Source organism: Rissa tridactyla, chromosome 2 (genome assembly GCF_028500815.1).
Source record: "Rissa tridactyla isolate bRisTri1 chromosome 2, bRisTri1.patW.cur.20221130, whole genome shotgun sequence".
Taxonomy (NCBI): Eukaryota; Metazoa; Chordata; class Aves; order Charadriiformes; family Laridae; genus Rissa; species Rissa tridactyla.
In genome coordinates this window covers 41,877,196-41,900,803 of record NC_071467.1, presented here as the reverse complement: position 1 = coordinate 41,900,803, position 23,608 = coordinate 41,877,196, and the positions used below count along the sequence as shown (strand labels likewise).

The 23,608-nt window shown below is 42.5% G+C and overlaps 1 protein-coding gene across 16 annotated transcripts in view; it reads left to right on the top strand.

Annotated features, from left to right (window-relative positions):
* The window catches only part of FAM110B (family with sequence similarity 110 member B), a 114,692-nt gene that overhangs the window by 72,814 nt on the left and 18,270 nt on the right, over positions 1-23,608 (top strand). The window contains exon 1 of one of the 16 annotated variants that reach the window (XM_054190796.1): positions 12,174-13,788. The exons of 14 other annotated variants lie outside the window; for them this stretch is intronic. The gene's annotated coding sequence lies outside the window, so the exon portion shown is untranslated. Of the gene's footprint in view, positions 1-12,173; positions 13,789-13,817; positions 14,780-23,608 lie in introns of those variants that run through there. One more of the 16 variants, XM_054190798.1, reaches the window with a different exon arrangement.

Below are 23,608 nucleotides of genomic sequence, written 5' to 3'. Positions count from 1 at the left end.
AGAGTGTCTTCTGCTTGTGAGCAGTCTAAAAAAGTAAGACCAGAGATGAGGCGTTAAAACTTTGTATGCCTGGGAACTGAAACTGGGAACTTAGCAAGTTCCAAAACCTGCTTTTTTTTGCTGGTGGTGGTGATTCTTTTTCTGCTTATGCAGGATCTATTTCTGCATGATAAACAAAAATTCTATGTGCATCTTAATAAGTCTAAAAAAGCTGTAGGAATAGTTAAAAAAAAACAACAAACAAACACAAGCAAACAAAAAAAACCTAACAAACCCTCAAACCTGAAAAAGCAAGAATTTTTATAACTTGGTCAGTAACTTGATTATAGTGGATGTATAAAAAGTGGTCCATTTTGGTAGTACGTTATGTTACCATGGTAACATTGACTTACTAATTTAGAAACCCTTCAGGCTAGTTTTAAGAACGCTAACATTGCACTAGTATACCAAAACATGAAAAGACTTATTGTCAAAGTAGCTGCTAAATGTTTAGGATGAGCCCTGTAGATACATGTGGACTTTTCTCCCCCCAATTTCTATTAGGATTCACATTGTTTATAATATAAAAAAAACCTGTGACCAGAAGCAAATTAATATTAATTTATCTTAATGGTTGCACTGTTTTGTCTTATTAATTTGTTTTATTTCCTTCTTGGAATTGGACCTTTGGCGTCCTATTGTGAAAGCCATGGTAGGTGCAATTTCTTAGCCCCGTGGCTACAGGAGGCTGTTATTAAGGGTACGTGCTTCCTGCTCCCAGTATGTGAACTGTATATCACACTCCAAGTCCTGGATGTTAACAGGTTCTGCATTATCTTATTTGTGTGTGATCACAGATTTTTCCAATGGTATTGATATATATCAGCTGCACTTATATTTTACTACAGTTTTTTTCTGCATATTTGAAAATTAAAAAAGCTACTGATTCAAATGTCCTATTGAAATGCTATGTAACTAGTTTTATATTTATTCTCAATTAATAAACAACAAAAACATTAAAATTGCCAGCAGTACGGAGGGTGAAATGCTAATATTCACTGGGAATGCAAATGCCTGTTTCCATGAAACGTGTCAATGTCCCTATTTCTTACTACAGAATCACACAGAATCCCAGAATTACAGAATGGTTCCGGTAGGAAGGGACCTTAACGATCATCTAGTTCCAACCCCCTGCCATGGGCAGGGAAACCTCCCACTAGACCAGGCTGCTCAAAACCTCACATAGCCTGGCCTTGAACACTTCCAGGGATGGGGCATCCACAGCTTCCCTGGGCAACCTGTTCCAGTGCCTCACCACCTTCACAGTAAAGAATTTCTTCCTGATATCCAATCTAAATCTCCTCCCTCAGTTTGAGGCCATTACCCCGTTTCCTATCATTACACTCCCTGATGAAGAGTCCCTCCCCATCCTTCCTGTAGGGCCCCCTTTAGGTACTGGAAGGCTGCTATAAGGTCTCCCTGGGTCCTTCTCTTCTCCAGGCTGAACAACCCCAACTCTCTCAGTCTGTCCTCATAGGAGAGGTGCTCCAGTCCTCTGGTCATCTTCGTGGACCTGTTCCAACAGGTCCATGCCCCTCATGTGTTGAGGACTCCAGAGCTGGACACAGTACTCCAGATGTGGTCTCACCAGAGCAGAGTAGAGGGACAGAATCACCTCCCTTCACCTGCTGGCCACTGCATCTATCATTTCCATTATCTTATTGTTAAAAAAAAATATAAAATAAACAAGCAATATCATCTGTTATACTCCCTGTCATGTGTAACTCCCTATACAGTGGAGTGTCTTGTGGGCTCAACTCCTTGAACCTGTTCTCATGACACCCTCTAAGGCTGCTGTGAGCCCTTATTTCTTGCTGAGGCTGGTGAGAGCTGTGGTTGTGTGGGACGAGCAAGGCGCGTGCATGCCCGGGGTGCTGGGAAGTTATGGCCTTTTCACTGGATCTCATCATGGGGGGTTTTTGGCAACGTTTCGTCACCCACAGTAGAAAACACCACATGCTTTTCTGCTGCGTATCAGTGTATGTGTGCACAACTGGATTTGTCACTTCTTTACCTAACTCGGTTATGTTAAGCAAAGCCAATCTTAGCATGGGAAATAAGCAGTATTTATTAGATCTCAGTTGAATTGACTCTGCAGTCTAACTAAAGAAAGACTTTTGCCAGAAAAGAAGTGACAAGAAGATTGGAATATCAAGAAATGCAGTTAAAACAGAGTTGACTGAACAGTAACCTCCTTTGCAGAAGTATATTTAACCAAATCTGCTTTGTAGTGACTTGGTGTGTTTCTTGTTTCGTGATAATTTCTTAAATCCTTTTAGGGGGTGGAGGTAGGTTTTAGTCTTATTTTTTTTTAAGTGGTACTAAATTGACAGATCTGGAAATCAACAGCTAGGATTAGATCACTACACCATCTTGGCCAAAATCTATGCTGTTCTAGATTCTGAGCTTTTATTTAAAAAAAAGAAAGGCGTTTCTAGCTCTTTTGGTCATGAGGATTACTGTCAAACCTGTGAGCAGAATGCAGCTGAAGCAGTCATAATCTCATGTGTCTCTGTACTACCCAGAGCTCGGAGATGTTTTATCTACTGTACCAGCCTTGGAGAGTGTTGACTCTGAAGCGGAACGATGGCAGCTCGTGTCTGAAGGCTGCTGTATCTTCTCATCTGAACATCCAGTGAGTGTGCCTGTGTGCAGTGCTCTTCTGCGGGTCCAGGGGGAAAAAAACCCCAAACCAAACCAACGCTGTGCTGTGTTTGTGCTAGGACTTGAAGCTTTCCCATAACCATTAATGCTGGGCGGGTATGAATTTATAAGGCATAGCCAGCACTGTGATCAGGGCACGTCAGATGCAGATACTTATATTAAATAAAATATTTAACATTAAGATTTTTAAAGAAAAAATGAACAAATCTAGAGTTAAGCATCCACGTTTCTCATAATTAAATGCACCCAGAATTGAGCCAGGCTATAAATGGCGCTTCTCTTCCTTGTCCCCCCCTATCTTTTTTTTGGGGAGGACATTATTTTTATCCTGGATCAATTTTCTATCCTGATATTGCTGTGCCCCCACAAGCAGTTGCACCAGTGTAACCCGAGGGATGTTTCTGAGGAGAGAAGAAGGTCTCGCTGCCACGCAGGAGGTGGGCAAGGCTACGTCCCTGCTGGCGTATGGCTCCCCACAGCCTTATTGAAGTGCAGAGGGTGCCTCTGTCCTCCTCACAGTGTCTTGCCTCTCACAGCCTGACCCTGCCCAGCCGCTTGGTGTCTGCTCTCATGGTGATGTGCTGCTGGACCAAAATGGCCTAATTTTAGGTCAGAGAGGTAACAATCAGTGCTGGGATGATACCTAAGGAAGCCGGACTCAGGCTGGGATGGGCTCCAGACCAGATCTTGGAGTTACGTTCTGGTGCGTGCTCACGGGCCCCTTCCAGAGGCCCTTTGGTGCTGGAGGTGGTTCAGCAGGGAGCACTGGTGGGGGTGGGGATGGAGCGGGTAGGAGCCCAGCCTCATCTCCCCTTTACAGTGGGAAGGCAGGGGAGAGGAACAGTAGGGGTGAAACACAACCACATTTGGCTGAGTTTCCGTGCCCGGTGGTGAGGGAAAGCCTGAGCCGCTGGGGTAGCAGCTGTGGTGTTTTCCAGCTCGGCTGTGCTCCCCCTTCCATCCCAGCGTGCCATCCCAGCTGGATGCCATGGCACGGGGGAGCATCGGTGACACGTGCTGCTGAACCATCCCAGCTGTGTTTCAGCCGCCCACTGCTCCCTTCTCCCCGCAAAAGTAAATAAGTATTTAAAGTTTGAATTACATTACCTAGCAGGAACAATTTCATATTTCTGCATGCTTCACTCCTTATAACTCAGCAACAGCAGCAATGGCATTTTGGCATTACCTAGAGATAAAAAATTATAAAAAAAAAAGTAATTACTGTCTGTCTGGTTTTACCTGCTTAAACTGCTGTTGTCAGAATATATTTTAGTTGAAGAATTTGTGTCCTACCAATTCACTCAGTTTATTTTTCCCACTTCCACCTCCCTTTGCTACTAATTGTATTTTTTCAGAGGTCTAAGAGGCTTTTCTCATCTGTGGTTGCTAGAGGACCTGTATCTCAAGGTTTTCTGAGCTTGAAATAGCATTTTGGTGATGCTGGGAGCAGGTACCCTACTCTAATTGCTTTCAGAGGTTTGGGGGGATATTTTTTCCTGGTTTTGTGTTTGGGTTTTTTTTTTTCTTTCTTTAAGTGTAGTATTGGCCTGCCTGCCTGCCAGTTGTGGACACTAACGCCTAAAGAAAAAGCCGAGGCCTGCCTCTGACAGAAGCAGCCATCTGCTGCCGTGCTGCAGCGCAGAATGAGAAAGCAGAGTCTGGTTTGTGTCTTTCCACACCCCAAATCCACATGCCCGCTCACGGCCTCCTGCAGACCTCCCACCGCTGGCTGCTCGGGGGCCGGTTTGTGAGCAGCCAATATGGGCAGCTCGGCCCTGTCCTCTCCCCGTCCCTTCACCTGGAAGGAAAGTTTGGGTGCGTCACCATGGAGGTGTTGCGACTGTCCCTTCCCACATTCGGCACTTAAGTCCTTAAGTAAGAACCAAGTCCTGTTTGGCACTTAAGGTTTGGTTTTATGCGCTAGTAGCAGTACAGACTGGTTGGGTTTATAGAAGAATGACCCAGGCTCCTTTTCCAAGCATGTTATTTGGATAATGTTTTTTGTTGTGTGTTTTTCTGCAAAGGCAGCAATGCATCCTCCTTGCTCTAGGGTGTATTTGTGTCTGGTTTGTCCTGGCTTCTCTGAACACCTACTAAGAAGTTATTGTGGTACCTTATCCACCCAGCGATGCTCCTCCGTGACACTGCTTGCAGGGCTGCTCGTTCACAACTTTTATTCCCAGTGACCCCAGCTTTTATTTAGCTATGCGTTAATATTTGCTACGCCTGATGAGGCTGGGTTTTGCCGTGGGTGTCAGTGACACCAGTTGTGTGTTTTCTCGCAGTCTAGCGAAGGAATAGATGGAGAACAGAGCTGTTGTCAGGACTGGAATTAACATACCATATGGTGTCTGCATCACCTTTGTCTGCTATTATAGTTTACTGCGGAAAAATTATTGGAAAGTGCCTTTTATATCCAAACTCAAGTCTTCGGTGTAAATTGTTTCTCTTTCTTCCCCATGTTCTTGCATATTGCATGCAGAGACCCTGTTGTGCTTGGACTAGCAAATCAAAAAAAACCACCAAACTCCTCAGGTGCTAAAGATAAACTAACTGTAACTCTATAAAGAATTATTTTCTACTGTTGCTTACGTTTTAGGCAGCAATGTTGTTTAGCATTCACAGTAGGCTGACATCTCTTGAAGCATCTATTTTTCTCAAATATGGCAATATAATATCTCATCTGTGGGTCTGTTACTGATGTTTTCTCTCATTGTTTCTCCTCAGTTTGTGGCTTCCCATTGCTTTATTAAAGAAGTCAGTCTAAGCTTATATAACTTTAATTCTGGGTTGTTGAGGCTTTTTTTTTCTTCAAAATAGATTATATTTTATTTGTGCTAGTATTTTAGAACTTTAAGTCAAAATGGCTTCAGCAAAAGTAATCTGATGGGTAGTATGATAAAACAGGATTTAACTGTTGCATCTTCCTTCAGAAGCTTTGTCCTTTGCATCTCCAAAAGACTTTAGTTTTGTCCTTTCTACACTAAACTGATGATATGGAGGGAATTCAGATGCTGTATGAACCACATTCGCATTAGGAAGAGCTGGAAATACAAGTCTGGACAAATATTTAAAGTTCAAAAGAAACTAAAGAGGTCAGGAACATAAAATGCAAAACTGTAATTAACTTTACAAAAGATAATCCCAAATAAAACTACTGCAAGTAATGGAGAGACTTCAAAAAGGGTAATGCTGGAAAAAAACTGGGGAATAATACCAGCAAGGGTCTGAAATGTAATGCAGGGGATATTGCAGCTGTTGGCCATATAAAGGTGCCCAACTGAGCATACTGCAGGGGGGAGCAGCGGTTCTGAAAGTCTGATCCTGCCTCCACTGGAGTTGGTGGAGGATCCCTATTGATGTTGGTTGGCATTGCAACAAGCTCTGTGTTTTTCCTGCATGGACACCTCAAATGGGCAGTCAGTTGCAGGTGCTTTATCCCTTGGAGGAGATCGATGATATTGGAAGGCCATCAGGAAAGAAAAGCACAAATACAAGAAATAAAACGGAAGTAGAAAAGAAACTTTCAACACAGGTGATTGTAGCAAGAATCAGGATTAACAGAGAAAAATATTTTAAAAATTTCTTTAATATTCATTTCGTAGATGCATAATCCCAGGGACTGGACTGATCTCCTATAAAAATTGGGAGGAGGCTCTCTGGCACTTCTGGTCTCTAGTACTAGATCTAGCAATTCATTAGCTAAGAGATGGTGGAGAATATTATATTCAGTTGGCAGGGTAATGGACTGGAGAAGGACTCAGCTCTTTTTCCTAATATCTGTAATTCCTAATTGCTTATTAGCCTTTTATATGTGTAAAAGTTATAAGACTGCCTGTCTCACTGATTCTCCTGCAAATCTCTCATCAGAGAAAAAAAATGTATCCCATGAATGAACTTTGCTGTTTCTCTAAAAACCTATTAACTAAATTAGGCAATATGAACTCTACTTATTATGACAGGTCTGGTTGTCACGATATAGAGATGATACTGGGTTTTCTTCCATTTATGATTTCATTCTCAGCTCTATCACGTAACCTACCTCCATTACGTAAAGTAAGCTTTTTCCCCCCCGAAGTTGGATCTTTTCTGATACATCTCCTTACTATCTTTTCTAAAACTGAAAATCATCCCCTAGGCAAAACATCTAGTAATCTGTGAATTTATCCAAAAAATAAAGTTTCTTCTCATACTTTGGCCCATCCAAATTGTTTTTCTCCTTCGTGACTCATTTGCAATGCCCAATGACAAGCTCAGCTGCTTTAGTTGCGGGTGAATATTCAGTAGGCGTAGCTTCTCCGATGATCTCTCTGTTAATCTTTGGCTAAGCCTACAGCCAGCGGGCAAAAATCCTCGCAAAAATCTTCCCTTGGATTGCCCGCACTGCCGTGCTCGGGGACGGACACGGGGGAGCAACACAACTTTGAACCAGTAAAATAAAAGTTACGGGGCGAGCTAAAATACCCGGTATCGCTATCCATTAAGCTTTTCCCCTATGGATTCATGCGTAGCTGAACACCTCAATAGCCTCAGAACTGTTCTTCTGTAAAAACATGCTAGTTGCTGTGTTGTATCGAGTGTATAATCCTATTTATTATTTTTTAAAGAACTACAGGAGGAAAAGAATAACTGTTGAGTCCAACAACTAGACAGCAGTTTGAGCAGGTGTGGGCGCAGAGGAGCCACCAGAGCTTGCGTTGATCTGGGATGGCTTCAGGTGCTGCGGGAGGCTGGGTGCTGAGGATCTCCCCCTCCAGCCCTCTGGGGAAGAGCAGAGCCCCAGGGGAAGTGGGTCGGGGGTTTTCCCCCTTCACCTTCCACTAGCTCGGGACCCGTCTACTTTTCTCGCCTTCGTGCAGCAATCAGATGCTTCCTCAAGGAGTTTTACTCTCTCAAATAGGGCTGGGTTGGGTCAGAAAGGTGGATATGCTGCCGGTTTGACAGCCTCAGCGCCCGAAGTGCCATATTTATCATGAGTGAGGTCCAGCCTCGGCGCCGGCGCCCCCCGGCATTTGTCATCGCTGAGCCGAGGTGCCGGCGTGGCAGCGAGCAGCCTCCAGCAGAGATAACTCTTATCGCGTCTGCTGCTGGCTCAGCTCCGCTTTTCCTCACATGGTGACAATTTGTGCCTGCCATCATCCCCCCCTCTTCATGTCCCAGTCGTGCAGGCAGCACACCCAGTCAAACGCCTTCCTGCAGTGTCAGTGTTTGCCCCTTCGGCCTCCAGCAGCAAACTTTGGGAAAGTTAATTCCCCTTCCCAATCGCGTTGGCCCTTTCTTGACATCTTCAGCATTAAATATCTCCAGTGCTGACTTGGTTCTTTAAATTGCGTTGGGACGGTTGTCTCGTTCGAGGTGCAGGTCAGCAGGAAAACAGCCAACTGTGGAAAAAACATGCCGTTGCTGCTCCCTGGGATCGTAGAGGCATGGGTGACCTAAATTTGAAATGCTCCGTACGCCGGGGCTGATCCAGCATCCTGGGGCCGCAGCACGTCTGGCTGCTGCAGCTGCAGACTGAGAAGTGCTTTTATTGAGGAGCAAGATCCTCTGCCAGTTTAATCTGCTAAAATTTGGAGATCGGAAATCAGGAAGAAAATAGAGGGAAATAGAGAAAGCAAGAGAAAGAAACGCAGAAAAAGAGAAGTTGTGCTTGAGAAGCTTGAATGAAGCATGAGAGCTTGTATTCCGGTCATACACTGGGGTGTGTTTCCGGAGCTCAATTTGTTCACTTTCTAGAACAGGCATGAAATCACTGTATTTATGTATATGAACAACAATAACGGCTTACAAAAGCAACAGACTAGATTTTTTGGGTGGGGGGAGAAACCCAAGAGCTGCCTGAAGGCAAAACATTTCTAATGATTATTTTTTTCCCTTTCTTTTTTTGAGAGCTCCTTTGTTATTGTGTGTTTTGCTGTTGCTCACACCGATGCCGGAGAGCATCTTTGCAGCCCGCAGACATGGATTCAGCGGGTGGCAGACGGTGCTCGGTGCTTCCTCCGGGTCACAGCCACCACAGTTTGCTGCTGTTTTCTCTGCGTGCATGAGCGCGGGCACACACGTACGAGGTGTAGGAGTGCAAGTTTTCGGAGCACTTGGCAACAGCCCCCGCACATGCCGATCGTGATGCCTGCTCACAGAAAAATACAGAGCAGAAAAAGCCAGGGAGGTTTTCCTGAGGAATAGTAAGATGCAGCTTGTAGAAGCACGCCTCGTTTTGCTTTTGCTGTTAGAAGCAGATATGTTTTGGTTTCTTTCCAGGCCACCAAATGCTCCTGACTGCTTCTATCTTGAACCCGAGTGATGGCACCAGTACCTCAGGGAAGGAATCCTGTCATTCCTTCTTGGACAAGGGACAAACCCTGGGTCAGCGACGATGACCCAGGAATATTTTTTGCAAGGTCCGTCTAACCAATAAGAAAAATAGTTTGGTGGGGGTTTTGAACACAGCAGAAGTGAGGTTTTGGAGTGGGTTCCCCCTCCGCCTTTCCCCCCCACTTTTCCTTGATTATGAGAAGCTTCTGGGTGGTTGTGCTGGTTGAACAGTCCAGAGGAAAACAGCAGCATTCCTGCAGGGGCTTGCAAGAATTTATACTGGGTTTTGCTGACGCCTATTTTTATATCAGAGATGGCAAAAACGTACTGACATATCTAGTCTATCTGCTTGGGAATGGAGATTTCGTTTCCATATGCATCCAGCCTTGCAGTGGGTTTAGTAAGTTGGGTTACTTGTTTTAGCTCATCTGTGCTTCTGCCTTCCCCTGGAGCAGATCCAGAAAAGGCCTTGCACGAGAAGGTTTTGGGAGGGGAAAGATGATCTGAGTTGCATCACAGAGAAAAAATTGAAGTTTCACAAAATTTGATGGTCACGTTGGATATCGTATAGTTTTAATCGGTCTATAAATGTTTTGTTCTGCTCTCTCCAAATCCTAGTAATCTGCGGGGATGCGGATCCTCTGTTAATTGTATTCTTTGGTATCTTAATCTAGGAGCTAAATAACTTCTTTAATGAATGGCTTCACTTTCTATCTCTGGTAGTATTTCTGATATTTCTCACTTATTCTTACCTTCCCCTGCTGTCCTGGTTTGGGAGGTAAATTCTGTTTACTCTTTATAAAATGTTTTACATTGTAAATAATGACATTTTACATAGGATCCTCATCCTCCTTTGCAGGAATTGAAAAGTATGCTGGGGAGAAAAGCAGTGATTTTTCTGGAGTTCAGGGTAAAATATAGAAAAAAATACTATAAATGCATTATTATATATACATGCAATGTAAAAAAAAAAGTTTGTATTTCCAATGACACTTTTCAAGTTCTAAGTTATTTTTCTCACACAAAACTGAAATAAATGGCAACATTTGGCATCTCAATTATTAATTTTCTTCAATAGCTACTGATGATGAATGAAAGAAGATAAATGAATTCAAGTGCAAAAATGCTATTTTATAAGGATTAGTAAGATACTGTAAAAAAACCCAAGAATTTCTAGAGAAATTTTCACTAGTATATATTTATGCCCCAGTGGACGCATGGCATCACATAAAAAAGGTGACATCTGCTACATTGATGTAATTTGGCCCTTCACTGTGAAAATGTAGTACATATAGGTTTATTTAGCAGTTTGGTGGGGTTTCCCCCAAGTTATTGTGCTACTGTATACTTAAAGAGAAATGCACATATGTATTTAGGTCTTGCACATTTACTGATATGAATTTCTTCAGAAATACCAGTAGCTGTTCATCTTTCTGCGCTGTGGAAAGTAGGCATAAATTGATACTTTTAAAATTTTATTTTGATCCACTGTGAAGAAAATGAACAGATTTACCCAAAGGCCGTTTCCCAAAAACCAGGATGCTCTGTGTTTTTGGAAACTAGGAAGAAGGAATAAAAACCAGTAAACAGTTGTTCAATTTAAGTTTCTTGTCCCTACTGCCCGAATTTGTGTTATTGTCAGATTTTTATTGTTCTGTCTTTTGCTTCCCATATCTTTTATGAAACTTATAAACCTGATTTTTGGATGTACCTACACATTCCTGTTTGATTTTGTTCCTTTTGCTTTTATCCACAGACTTCAATCCAGAACTCGTAATGATATTCAGACTTTTAAAAAAAGTAAAATCGGTGATTTAGTGCACAGTTTGTCACTTTTAATTTCATAGCAGCTGTAAGATAAATAAATAAAATAATAAAATTTTACAGCACAAGGGCAGGCAGTTTTTGTAATAACCGCTTTCCATCCAAGATTACAGCTAAAAAAGAGGGGAAGCGCTATGTTTCATAATTCACTGAAGTTTGACACTTTTAAAGTTTGCATTATAACAGCACTTCATAGGCTATAGATGGGGCTGTTCCAAGTTCTGTTGTAAATCTGACTTTACAAGGCTTTAATGTTTTGTAGGCTACTAAAAATCACTCTAGGATTGAATGTGTGAAATAAGAAACATTGGTATTTTTAATACATTTTAACGCTCAGGGCATTTTGTCATCTTACGATACCTATTTTCACCAAAATTTCATGGTTCTTGGATTTTGGGATAAATATTAAAGCTTACCTTTATGTCTGAGGGAAGAGGGGGAGAAAAAGAAAAGAAGACGAAGAAAAAAAAAAAAGAGACAACCCAGAAATACAAGGCTCGTGTCTGCACAGTAAAGTAGCAGCACGAGCTTTTGGCATAGGAGAAAAGGGCATAAATATTTAGCATGATACATATTGTAATAATAGTAACTAATTGTAATAATAACTACTAGTTTTTTCACATGCTTAGAGCACAAGCCACCTCATGAGCTACGAAGGATAAGCTGTAAGTCCCTGAAAGTGAGCTTTTCTGGAACACTGCCCCTCTGCGCTGCAGGTCTCTCCTTGTTTGAGAAGTCGGGTTAAGCAGGAGAGGAAGTGGTCTGACCTGAAATTTTGAGTTTTTACATAGTTTTTGCATACTACTGTTAGAAGGATTCACCTGCTTGGCGATGTAAAATGAAAATGCAAACGGTTAGGAAGTGTGATTAAAAATATACATCTTGATGGCACGTAAGCAGGAGTGAGTTAACGCTACAAGTGGCCATTAGTCAGCAGGCTGCCCTTTGCCGTTTAAGTGATGTTGATGCAAGGCTGTGCTCTAACACCCTGCTCGGGAGCTTTGTTCCCTTCGCTTTGTGGTGGTGATGCAAAACCAGTTAAAAGCTTGGCTCAGGAATACTGTATTACAATTACCCTCGGTCCTGCCTCCCTTTGTAATTTACACTAGTTTTGTTCACTGCTGGAGTAGCCATTTCTGGCTCGATTGTCTAATCTGAGAAGAGCGAGATGCCTGGTGCAAGGGTGACAGCCAGCCCCGGGATGCCCCATGCAAGGGTGACAGCCAGCCCACCTGTGGCCTGCCAGCAGGGCTTTCAGTGCCCTCTTGGGGGGAGGAAATAAGGTTAAGGGCAATGAATATATGGGTGGGAGGGACCCTGGGGCAAAGACCTACAAATTTCTCCTTGCTGTAGTCCTTCCCCTGTTTCTGTTGGCTTGATGTCACATTAATTTCCTTAGCGAGGCACAATAAGCTTTCAGAGGGCTAGGGGCTGGTGATGGTAGCACGCCATCCTTCTTTACCAGGTCAGGTTTTCCTCAGCATCTCCGCCATTGCTGTCCCTGGCCATTTCCATGCACACATTGCCTGGCATATGGTTGCTGTTGGGGGAAGAAGGGAGAATTGAGGGAGCTGTTGCCTCTTGCCCCCACATATCCCACACCGTGCAGACCTGAGGGAGCCCCAGCAGTCACGAAACCAGTGGCACGCAACGTATTTTGGTCAACGGCACACTGTTATTTTGAGTTTGTGTGTTATTCAGCTGCTGGGAGGGATGCGCACTGCGCTGTGCTTATTTGGGCCGGCAGAGATAACCAGGCTTGGGTTGCGCAGGTGCACAAGAGACCTGCTAGGAGAAGAAGGGGAAATTAGTGTAGGGTAAAAACTGCTCCTAAAGATAGCGTGTCCTGTCACCTTGGTCCCTGACGAGGTGGCCAACTGCCAGCTTCTCCTGCCGGGCTCCCACACAGCCTTCAGTGTGGCTTAAGATGTGCTGGCTGTTTGTCTAACATTGTTCTGTGTAGGTAATTGCAGAAACTTGTGTAAAGATTCATAGGGGGAACTACTTTTTTTAAGATTCTTAGGTATTGCCTACGTTCTGGATATATAAGAAGCTATGGTCCACAGCTTTCCTCACAGTTAGGCAAGAAAAATCCAGTTTCTTTCCATTAGACACTGTTGTTTCAAGGGAGGGAGGGATTTGCCTGTGAAATTTAGCCCCTTTCAGATATCTTCTGTGGGAAAAATCAAGGCTTTTTGTTAGTATTATTTTTACTATAGCCAGATCGACACTTGAACACTTTTGCAAGCTCTATTGTTTACTCAGGTTGTCTGATTGAGTTTAAAACTGCCAGGCAGCCGGGGACTTGTTTCCCTAGCTCTTGTCCGTGAGGAATTACTGCAAAGGAAGAGGAGTTCCCCCAAGCAGCAAGGCAAGGACAGTAACTCAAGGTAGGCACACCAGGGCTCCTTCTAGAGGACGGGAATTAAAGTATCTTAAGTTTGGTGGTATTAATACTCTATTTGCCTCGATTTACGTGCTTTGAATCCATGTTGTACTGAAGTCATGCTCTATCAGGCAGGACAGTTGTTCAAGTGCCCAATATTGGGAGCGTGCACGACAGCAAAATCCTTTCATAATGCTGATACCTGGTTGGAGCGTATGTGGTTGCATGTTAGAAGCATAAGACGTAGGAGGTTTTGTTTTAGGAAGTGTAAAATGATGCGCCTTCAGGCAGCTGTGCAGCTTTGGTGTGAGGAAGACTGCGGAGGGTGATTTCACAGGCACAACATGAAAAAACGTGTGTGTGTTTTAACCCTCTCTGCCTTCTGTAGTTTCGTTTCAAAATACAGAAGCTGTGCTTTACCCAGTTTCTATTCCTGGTGACGGTTTAGTTAAGGGGCGGAAACACGGGCCAGTTTGAACACAGAGCAGTTGTTTGCTTCGGTTTTGATGTTCATTGGTATCAGCAGCGCCTGGTGAATTGGCAGCACAGCAAGTCCTGTGGTAAGGATGACTGGGCAGTTGACCCTCCCCATGCTCCGACTTGAAATCCTCTGCTCTGAATAGGATTAAACATAACTGGGGGGTATGTTATTACGTGTAGTGAGAAAACACCCGAGTGATTTTTCTTCTTGAGAGGTGCTGTTTGGATTTGAAGGGGGAGGCGGAGAACCCGAAACTTCTACTGTGTGCCTGGTTGTAGGTACCATCTCTGCTTGGGTTGTGGAGGTCACCAGATAAAGATGGGTTTAGGCACATGCAGTTTTAATGACATAACCTTTTGGGTATGGCTTTGTGTACTTTTCAACTACTAGGTCAGAAAATAGGAGTAGTCGTACTAAGCCCTTTGCCACATGTTTGTTGAGGTTGTAGAAGCACAGCGGCAAGGGTTGCTTTTGCATTGTGTAGAAAGTGAGTTCTTCCTTGGAGATCTGCTTATTTTTACGTTTGAGTGTGTGTGTGTGGATTTAACTAAAGGACATGTGTTCACACAGTTGTGCTGTTTAAATCAATGTGGGGTGACTCAGTGTGTATTCACTGCTGTCATCCCACAGCCACTGCGACAGAACGTTTTATTGTCTGAAGACAATGCTAATAATGGTAGCATTAAAACCATATTGGAGTTTCACAAGACAATATTCCGTTCCCAGAACTGCCAAGTGACTAAGAGATTTGCCATTGTCAGATGGGGGGAACAGGAGGTGACCTGCAGCGCAGGCAGCGTCCTCCGCTGCGGCTGGGCTGGGCTGCCCTGCCCCTCTCCGCTCCCGCTCTCCGGGAGCTGCTCCAGGGTTTCTCACAGCAGTGAGCACCCTTTGCAAAGCAAGTTCTCCATCATTCGGCTGCCTCGAGAGCTGTCATAACACAAGGGCGATCCTACCCTAAGCTGCTTTCATCTAACAGGTGAGCCATCCACCAGCATCCTGGACAGCTGAAACCGGTCCACTTCTGGCCACCCCTTACCTATTGCTGCTGTGGTGCTTCGCCCCACCAGGTAGGCAGTTTTCTGAAGGAGATCTCAGTATAGGTTTAGTGCTTTGCAGTTAATACGCTGTGGGTGCTATAGCAGTCCCATAACTTACAACACGGCAATTCAGAAGTGAAGCATTTTACATTAGTCGTGCTTTTCTTTACCAGGAGCTTTGGTGGAGGGATTGTAGGATGAAAGCAATCTGCGTGTGACTAGTGGAGGACAGCTATGTTGTCATCGTACCTGAGGTATAGCTTATAAATGCAAATAAACTGTCAGTACAAAATTAATAAACATTACATATATGTTATTAATCCCTAGCATCACCTCTTATTGTGTAAAGATAATAGTAACTTCCTTATCAAAAGAGTTGGTAACAATGCTTGGAACCTGAAAACAAAGATGCAGTGGCAGGAGCTGTATACATTTATTCTTTTGTAGGAAATATGAGGGTGGAAATGTTTTACTTTTAATATGTACTCCTTTTCAGTGGGTTCCTGGTATACTGTTCTAATAATCATATTGCATAGCATAGACAACATGATGAGAAAATAAAGTGAAGAAGAGATTGCTGACAGTGCAGGGACACTGGTTGGAAACCTCACCAACCTTAAATCACATTTGTAGTACCATGGCTTACATGCAGTGTGGACATCATCTGCAGCATAAAGCCATTTGGAGGTTCATCGATGAGCATATTGATATTACCCTTGCAAAGTTTGCTTCATATGGATTAGTAACTAGCAGATAAGATAGCTGTGAATCCAGACCCTGAGATCTTGCACGGAACATCTCTAAGATGCTCAGCCACCGAGCAGGACTTGCTTCTCTAATGACTCCCTTCTCCCAGCAGTTTTTCCCAGGAGCTATGTGACAAAAGTACCAGAGGGTTGCGCTTTGATTTCAGTAGCTTCATGATGGAGTTGTGCCCATCTCTTAAGATGGATGTTTTTAAAATGTAGTTTGTGTTTGATTAGGATACTGAAGAAAAAAGAGCTGATTTAAGGAAAATGAAATGGGGGAAGAGAGTCGCGTGTTTTACAGTCTTGAGATTCCAGGCATCCTTGCTGTGAAAAATGGGAGTTTATTTAATTAGCCAGTTTCTGTGGGGGTTTGCCGAGTTGCTTTAGTTTGTTTGTTCTCTGTCAGTTTCTAATAATGCTGTTATTTATTTCCACTAAGCAAAAAAAATTAGTTTGGTGATCTCTGTTGCTTAATGTCTGCTAGGAATACTGCTTCTGAGTTGTATCACTACAAATATTTGTATATTCTTACCTGTACTGTTGGCGGAAACATTGCGGAGAGTCAAACAGTTAGCCTAACTCAAGATCTTCTATTTTCTTTTGATAAAATCATTGCATGGTTCTGCCTAAACGTGATCTTCCATGAGCTGCAAGGAGCAGATCACATCACTATTATCAAACTGGCTAGTTCAGTCAATGTGATACGTACGACAGAACTTTATGTGGGACCCTTGGTGATTTTTCTGCCTGGTACATGCTTTGTGGCGTCAGAAAATCTCCTTTGATTAGAGTTTCTAAGTAGCAGTGTTATACCCGCCGCTTAGTTCTGTCCCAGCATATCGTGTGTGTCACTGCATGTGCCTGCGTATCTGTATCACCAGAACTGTGTATTTGGGATGTCCGTAGCATATTCAATGCTACAGGCTGGCACAGAATGGCACAGCCCATCAGCCCCGTTCAGCCTCTGCTGACAGTTAAACACTGGCATCAGCAGCTTCTTGTCCTTCTCAGCCCTTCGCTGAACTGATTCCTAAATGCTGTACACAAAGAACTCCTGCACAGCCCTGCCTGTTAACTAACTGCCTTGCTGAATATGTTACAGGTGCCCGCTGCTAAAAAAGGAGAGATCATACCTGTTTTTTCCCTCAGTAGTCCTTGTTCTGCATCCTCAGGTTTTCTTGATTTCCTCAAGTCATCCTGTTTTATGTGCTGTTGACAGCTAAATCACTGAGAGGTGCAAAAAGCAGAAGAGCAGAGGAAATGCCCAGCGCATACTGAGCAGCAAATACCTTAGTCTTTCAAGAATGGAAAAAAAAGGAGTGATAGGATGAAATGGATATCTATGGTGATGGATTTTAACGTGGGAATTGCAATATTTATTACTGTCTCGCCCGTGTTTGGGTCACTTGCTGCTGAGGACAGGGTGAGGCAAAGAGACACCAATTTTTGGTACCACTGAAACAGAGGTAACAAGATGAGATCAGAGAATCGTGTAGGTTGGAGGGGGCCTCCGAAGGTCACCTGGTCCATCCTGCTGCCCAAATCAGGTCCCATTGGATCAGGTTCCTCAGGGCCTAGGCACAGGACAGTTTTGAGTATCTCCAAGGACGCAGGTCCATCAGATCTTCTGGGCTCCATGATGACAAAAAGAATTTTCTCCCTGCACACAGCCAGAATTTCCCATGTGGCAGCTCTGTCTGATGCCTCCCCTCCCTGTGCACCTTTGAGGACAGTCTGTGTCCCCTCTCATCATGCAGTTGCAGACAGTGGGTAGATCCCCTGCAGCCCTCTCTTTTCAGGGCTGAGCAAACACAGTGCTCTCCCCCTCTCCTCCTGTGGTCCAGCCCCACAACTCACTCTGGTGGGTCAACATGGGTCTGGCACCGGGCAGGCAGCATGTCTACAGTATGAGCTCTCTTTTTTCCTGTGCTGCATCCCAGATATATTCCAGAGCCTGGTTCCCATTTTCATATCAACTGGTCTTAAACTGTCCCTTTTTTCTACCTTTCTGTGCAACATCTCCAACAAAGTAACATTTTCAGATGGCTGCACATACTGTGATGTCACACCAAATTCTATGGCATGGTAACAGAAAAGAAAAAAACAATGGATATTTCTTAGCTCAGTTATTTTTATCTCTCGATGTGTTCATTCTTACAACTGTTCCCATCCAGCAAGTATTGATCCTGACTTTTATTCTTTAAGAACTTAAAACATGTTGGCTAGCATAAAACTAAATATTCCACAGTCAGATGCAAACATCCAATCCAAAAAGGTGGATGCTACTCCAGATCCAGGATCCAGGTGTAAATCATATTCTCTCAGTGACTGAAGTGGAAAAATGGTACTTAAAAATGTTTTCTGCTGCTTCCGTATTTATTTATTTTTTTAGATTAGGTTGCCTCTGGTATTTCAAGAGCCTTTTTACAGATACTGTATACTATCGTGGCAAATCCACACACAGTTTAGCATGGCAAAGCACAGTTGGAGGCTGGCTCAGTGCCCAGAGTCTGCTTTTAACCTCTGCAAAGGCCCTTCTTTTTCTCAGCAGTGCTGAGTGTGGTATAGATAACCAACATTTTCTAGCTGGGGAGGAAAAAAAAAAGAAAGAAAATTTCAAGATAGAATTTCTAAATCTCAGTGAATCATGTGTTATGAGTACTGGCCTGAAAAGAGGTATCAGTTTGTAAAGATCCTAAGAAACAGGATCAGGCATTTTGTGCACCTCCAGGTTAATGAGCTGAGAGCTACGGCACCTGATGAATTCTCATTTAATTTTTTAAGATACCTGTTATCTCCTAGCTGAAAATTCACACACGGTTATTCTGCATGTACATTCTAAAAGCATTATGGTTTTCCAAGGATGTACTATGAAGTGGTAGGTTTCGACTTTTTTTGATGTGCAGACCGTTAAATGTTGTCTGACGTATGTATGAATTCTATATGGCAATTTTAGACTTCGGACAATACATTTTCTTATAGATATTTTTGAGAATTCTTCTGGAATAATCCACAGACTCATCAAGGAACTATTGACTATAGGTTAAAACAAATAACATGTCAAGAGATTGACAACTTGATTCTATGTTGTTATTCCTCACCGACTGAAGAAATTGGAACTGTCTCTCCCTCCCTAAAATAGAGTAATACCAATACAATATTGATCCATTCCAGAAGAGCTGTTGCTCATAGCATGATGCTCCTTTTGGAACTTGACATAATGTGCATCCTTTTACAAGGTACATGAATAAAACATTAGAAAGGTAGAGTTTGTGACCTAGTTAGGAGTTAAGTGCATGATGTCTTCTCCTTGGTTGAACTGAGGAAACAACTAAAATAGAGTGGGGGATATCTTTACATATGACAAACCTTGTCTTAATTTTTGGTTTGGCTTCTTTTAATGAAAGGGGCGTTTATGAGTGTGTGCTCTTTTGATTTTGGACTGAACATAAAACAGCTAGACATCAGAAAACTTAATATGCATAGTGAAATTTAATTAGATAACTGCATAAAAATCAGAGGTGTTTTTTTTTTTGTAGAGAGGGAGCAAGAATCCCCTTTTGGTACTAGAGCACATATGTAGCTGAGTCCTATTTTCATCTCCTCCTCTTCACCAAGAGGTGTTAGTAACAGAAGTGTGTGATCTGCTGCCAAGGGTGATGGACCAGGGATATTGAGAGGAATGGACTGTATTCCTTACATCTTGCATGGTGCCTTCTTCATCTAGCAAAGGTGTGTGAAGTCTAATTTTTCAAAAGGTAGCCTTGGACTCTGTGCGCTCCAGTTTAAATTGCTGCACTCGGTTTTCAGAGACACCAAACACCTACTTCTTCATGATCACAGTTTGGCTTGCGAATGCCAAGTACCTCTTGAAAGTATGCACAAAGTCTCTGAATTTAGGTTTAATTAACCATTTCCATGAAAAATACGGGCCTAACATTTTTCGTACCTCAATTCACCTTTTGGTAAAAGTTATGAAAAATGTATCTGTCTATAAAAATGTTTTGATATCTATATCACGCACGATAACTGTTGGGAAAGGTAATATGCTTCAGATGTGCTCCAATTATATTGCTCCAACTATAGTCACTCATTTCAAAAATTGGTTTTCTTTTGTGGTAGATTAGGCAAAACTAAGTACAATTAGATGTGCTGAAACATCTGTTCAACATTAACTCTCAGAATGAGAGATTACCTGCAGTTTTTTGTTAATCATAATTATTACAAGACTTTTTTTTTAAATAAATAAACAAAAAACTCAAACCAAACAAAACCAACACAGCTATGCAAGTGGGGAAATGGAGGATTCCATTGTGGAAAACACCAGGTATGCTTTTTCAGTGAGGTAAGAAAGTAGCACATCCACAAGTGAGTATTTCACATAAACCATTCAACCTTTTAAGTCACCATTTGCCGATACTACCAAAGCCAGCAAAGTTTCCCCGTGATTCGTGCAGGAAAAGGTCGTTGATGACTTGAATTTCATTCTCTTAAAGATTTCCGTTTAGCTTTTGTGTTTCTGGAACTGTCTCGTGGGGTGGTGTGGGTTGGTTTTTTTTGTTTTCCCCTATTATGATAACTTTTTCAAAAAAAGCAGTGAGATGAATATTTTTACAAAGAAAGACTGTGTGCTCCTCAGCCAAGCTCGGGCTGCGGCTTTGAGCTCCCTTTCCATTCATTTACAGCTTGGCCAGGTTGGGCACACAACGTTCTTCTCTGTGTGTCTGCATGTGTTACTGTGTGGTCTCCTGATTAAGATTTGTTGTCATCCAGGTAGTTCAAATGAGGTTGTGTGTGTGGTTTTCACTTTTCCTGTTGTGGTATTTCTATGGTTTTAATGTTCAGGGTCAAGACTTCACTAAACCTGTATGAAGGCAAAAAACAGAACAGCTATGGAAAGTATATTTAGGTATAAATATTTTAGCTTATTGTAACAAGACAGACTGCAAACTGTAAGATGCTTTTAGTGGGCATGATGTTGCCTAAGAAAACACCTGGAAGTTCCTTTATAATAATTTTATTCCATTTTTCTTTTCCTTCATTTTTCATCAGCAAGGGGAAACAGTCCTTTTATTTGTTTTGATTATTATTCTTTAAGATTCCGATCTCTGCGTCTAAACCGAGATAAATTTTGGCAATTCTCAAGTTGTGGTTATCTAAGGAAAAGCCAAGTTCTGGCTCAGGAAAAAATCTCCATGGTTTTTAGCAAGTAAAAATGGGAAGAATCGGGTACACTCCCTAAATCTTCACTGTGGTGCCTTGTTTGCTTATCCCACGTGTGGGGCTCACCATCCTCTTCAGTTAAGAGCTGGTGAAGAAGATCTGTCCTTGGCATTGCCTTGGAGAATTGTTTATGAGCCATGTCCCTCTGCTGATAGTATCCACGGCCAGATGTCTCTTTCATTCTTCAGATGTGTCTCAAATAAGTAATCCAGATGTTAAGCTGGCCTCTTTCTCCCTTTTAAAACCCTCACCGGGATCCTGCTTGCGTGGCAGACATAGCATAGTGCTTTCTTTTTATTGTAAGGCTGAACTGACAAGCAGCCAACTAAAGGGACCATTGGTGAGACTAAGTGGAATTTTATGGCCCTGCTGATTGGAAGTGTATGTGAACTCAGAAGGATCAGGTACCTTTAGAGAGAAGGCTAACCCACAGAAAAAGTAGGTATGCTAGCCAGAAAGAGAAGAAAATCTTTATTTTCCTATGTTGCTTTTACATTTCAATGACTCTGAGTCCTAAAAGTCTCAACCCCGTTGCAAAGATACATATTATTTAATGAGTCTTCTAAACATGGCGTGTTACTAGAATGTCCTAGCACTACTGGTGGAGGGAAAGCTTCGGTCGTGCCAGCATCCAGCCTGGGTGTGGATGTCTTCAAGTCAGTCAGTCTTGGAAAGGAGCATCACTCCTTCCTTTTGCTTGCCAAATGCTAAAAATAATACATATCTGCAAATGGTAGAAATGTTTAGAATTTATCTAGCTACAAATTTAATTTTAAGATTCCCAGATCTCCTTATAGTAATTGTTAATGCTTTTCCTTGACCTTGATTTCACCAGCAGATGATAAATTAGATGTTGACATTAGGGTAACGAGCAATTGTGGTATGCCAGCTGCCTGGCCATTGTGGAGTGGTTTTTTCCTAGGCATTCCGAAAGCATTTTTTTGGAGATAAATTTGAATGAGGCTGTAGGATTTTGTAGACAACAAAGCTATAGACAATCATCCATTCAGAGGAGAATGTGGTAGTTCACACTCCTATAATTGGTTGATTTGAAAATTATTGAAGAAATTAATATTTTTTTACAGTCCAACTCTAGTCCACAGTTTCTTACCTTGGTTTCTGTGCTTCCTGTCTAGGAGTCATGCATTTTCTGCCCTTACAAAGGAGGCTAAATCCTCCAGCTGAAGCTCAGGAGTTAAACTAGCTGGCGTACGTGGCTCAGTTTCCTGGGTTTTTGTGATTTTGAGAAGTTTGACATCAGCTTTCTGTGTGCTGTTTAAGATCTGAAATGTTTGATTTTTATTTTTTTATATATTTTTATTTCTTTGCTTTTTCACCCTCTATTTATTTAAAGAGAATTGGAAAGATAAGGACAGTTGCTTTAATGATTCATGTTGAGGCCAGAGTTCAACTACATCCCATGCACCTGTTCAGTAAGAGCCAGTGACCGATCAGTTCTTTGCGTAGATCTCAGCTACCGTGCCTTTAGCACTGTATCAGCATATCTGTTACTGATTTTTAAGAGAAGTACTGTGGGACCACTTACTGTTCCTAAATCAAAGTATTGTGGAAACCAGTCTTCTGTGTGGTGGTGATACAGATCTGCTATCCCTGCCTTGTTAGGTTACTTAAAGGGGAAAAAAAATCTAAGAAAGAGTGGCAATGAGAAATAAATGGAGTGGTAACTGTGTACAGCTGTCAGTGCAGCCGTGCCAATGAGGGTACCTCGCTGCACCCTGCCTGCACTATGTTGGGCTGATAAAATGCTAGCGGAGATCTGTTATCACAACAGTTCATCCACTTAAAACAGTGGATTAATGTATGGTTCCGCCTTGGGCTGTTCATCAGGCATCTACAAAATCCAGTGCCTGAGGATTTGCTCTCCTTCTAGCGGAGGCACACAGGTGGTTGTCTCTGGTGGTTCTTCATGGTTGGTCCCGTCTATGTGTGAGATGTGTAGACTGGAGAACGTTGTGCTGTCGTGTTGAAGAGCTTACATAGTACTTGGTCTGACTCCGTATTACTCTATCAGCCTTATCCATTAACAGTTTTGTCACTGCACGCACCTTTGTGGATGCTAAATGGAGTTGTTGGTGTTTTGTTTCACGGCATGAGCATTGAAACCAGTCATATGCTTAAAAGCTCCGCAGAACATTAATCTGCTTGGGTTTTGTTTGTCAGTCTTCCTTGATCATTGCTGTCCTGGGTCCAGATCCAAGCTCAGTGAAGCTTATGTGATGTGTCCCTTCCTACTGATTTCATGTTTTAATGCATACCTTTTCAAGAAACCCTTGAGGCACCTGGAGCAGTATGTTTATTGTGGAACCAGAGGATTATGGCAACCCACTGTACGAGAGCTACTCCAGTACTAATACTTGCACTTTTTATTACCACGACCTCTTTCGAACACTTAGAAGATGCAGTAGGCTACACATTTTTTAAATAGTATACACTGCTGTTCACTAAACAAGAACATATTCTACAATATAGTTAACGCTGACGGTCACATCATAAATGTGTTGATCCCTGTTGCTGTTTGAATAACTATCTAAAATAAGCATTACATATGTTGAGGAAATGATAGAAACTTTTCTAGTCTTGCCAAAATTTTGAAGGTATTTTTGTGTATAGCTACTACCTCACAAATAGTTTTCAGGTCTGTTTGAATTACTAGTATCCGTGTAAATGATGTATATGTGAGGTTTTATGTCTATGTACTTGTATCAATAAAAAAATACAAGTGTATACATGTTGATATGGGAAGAAGGAAACTTTTTGGTGTGTGCCCTTACATGGTGTTTGTGTTTTGGAGTTCTCTTAAAGAACTGTTGTGCTGGAGGATCTTCCTCAGCTTGACGTTTCCACCCGTCAGCTGGGTGTCACCAGC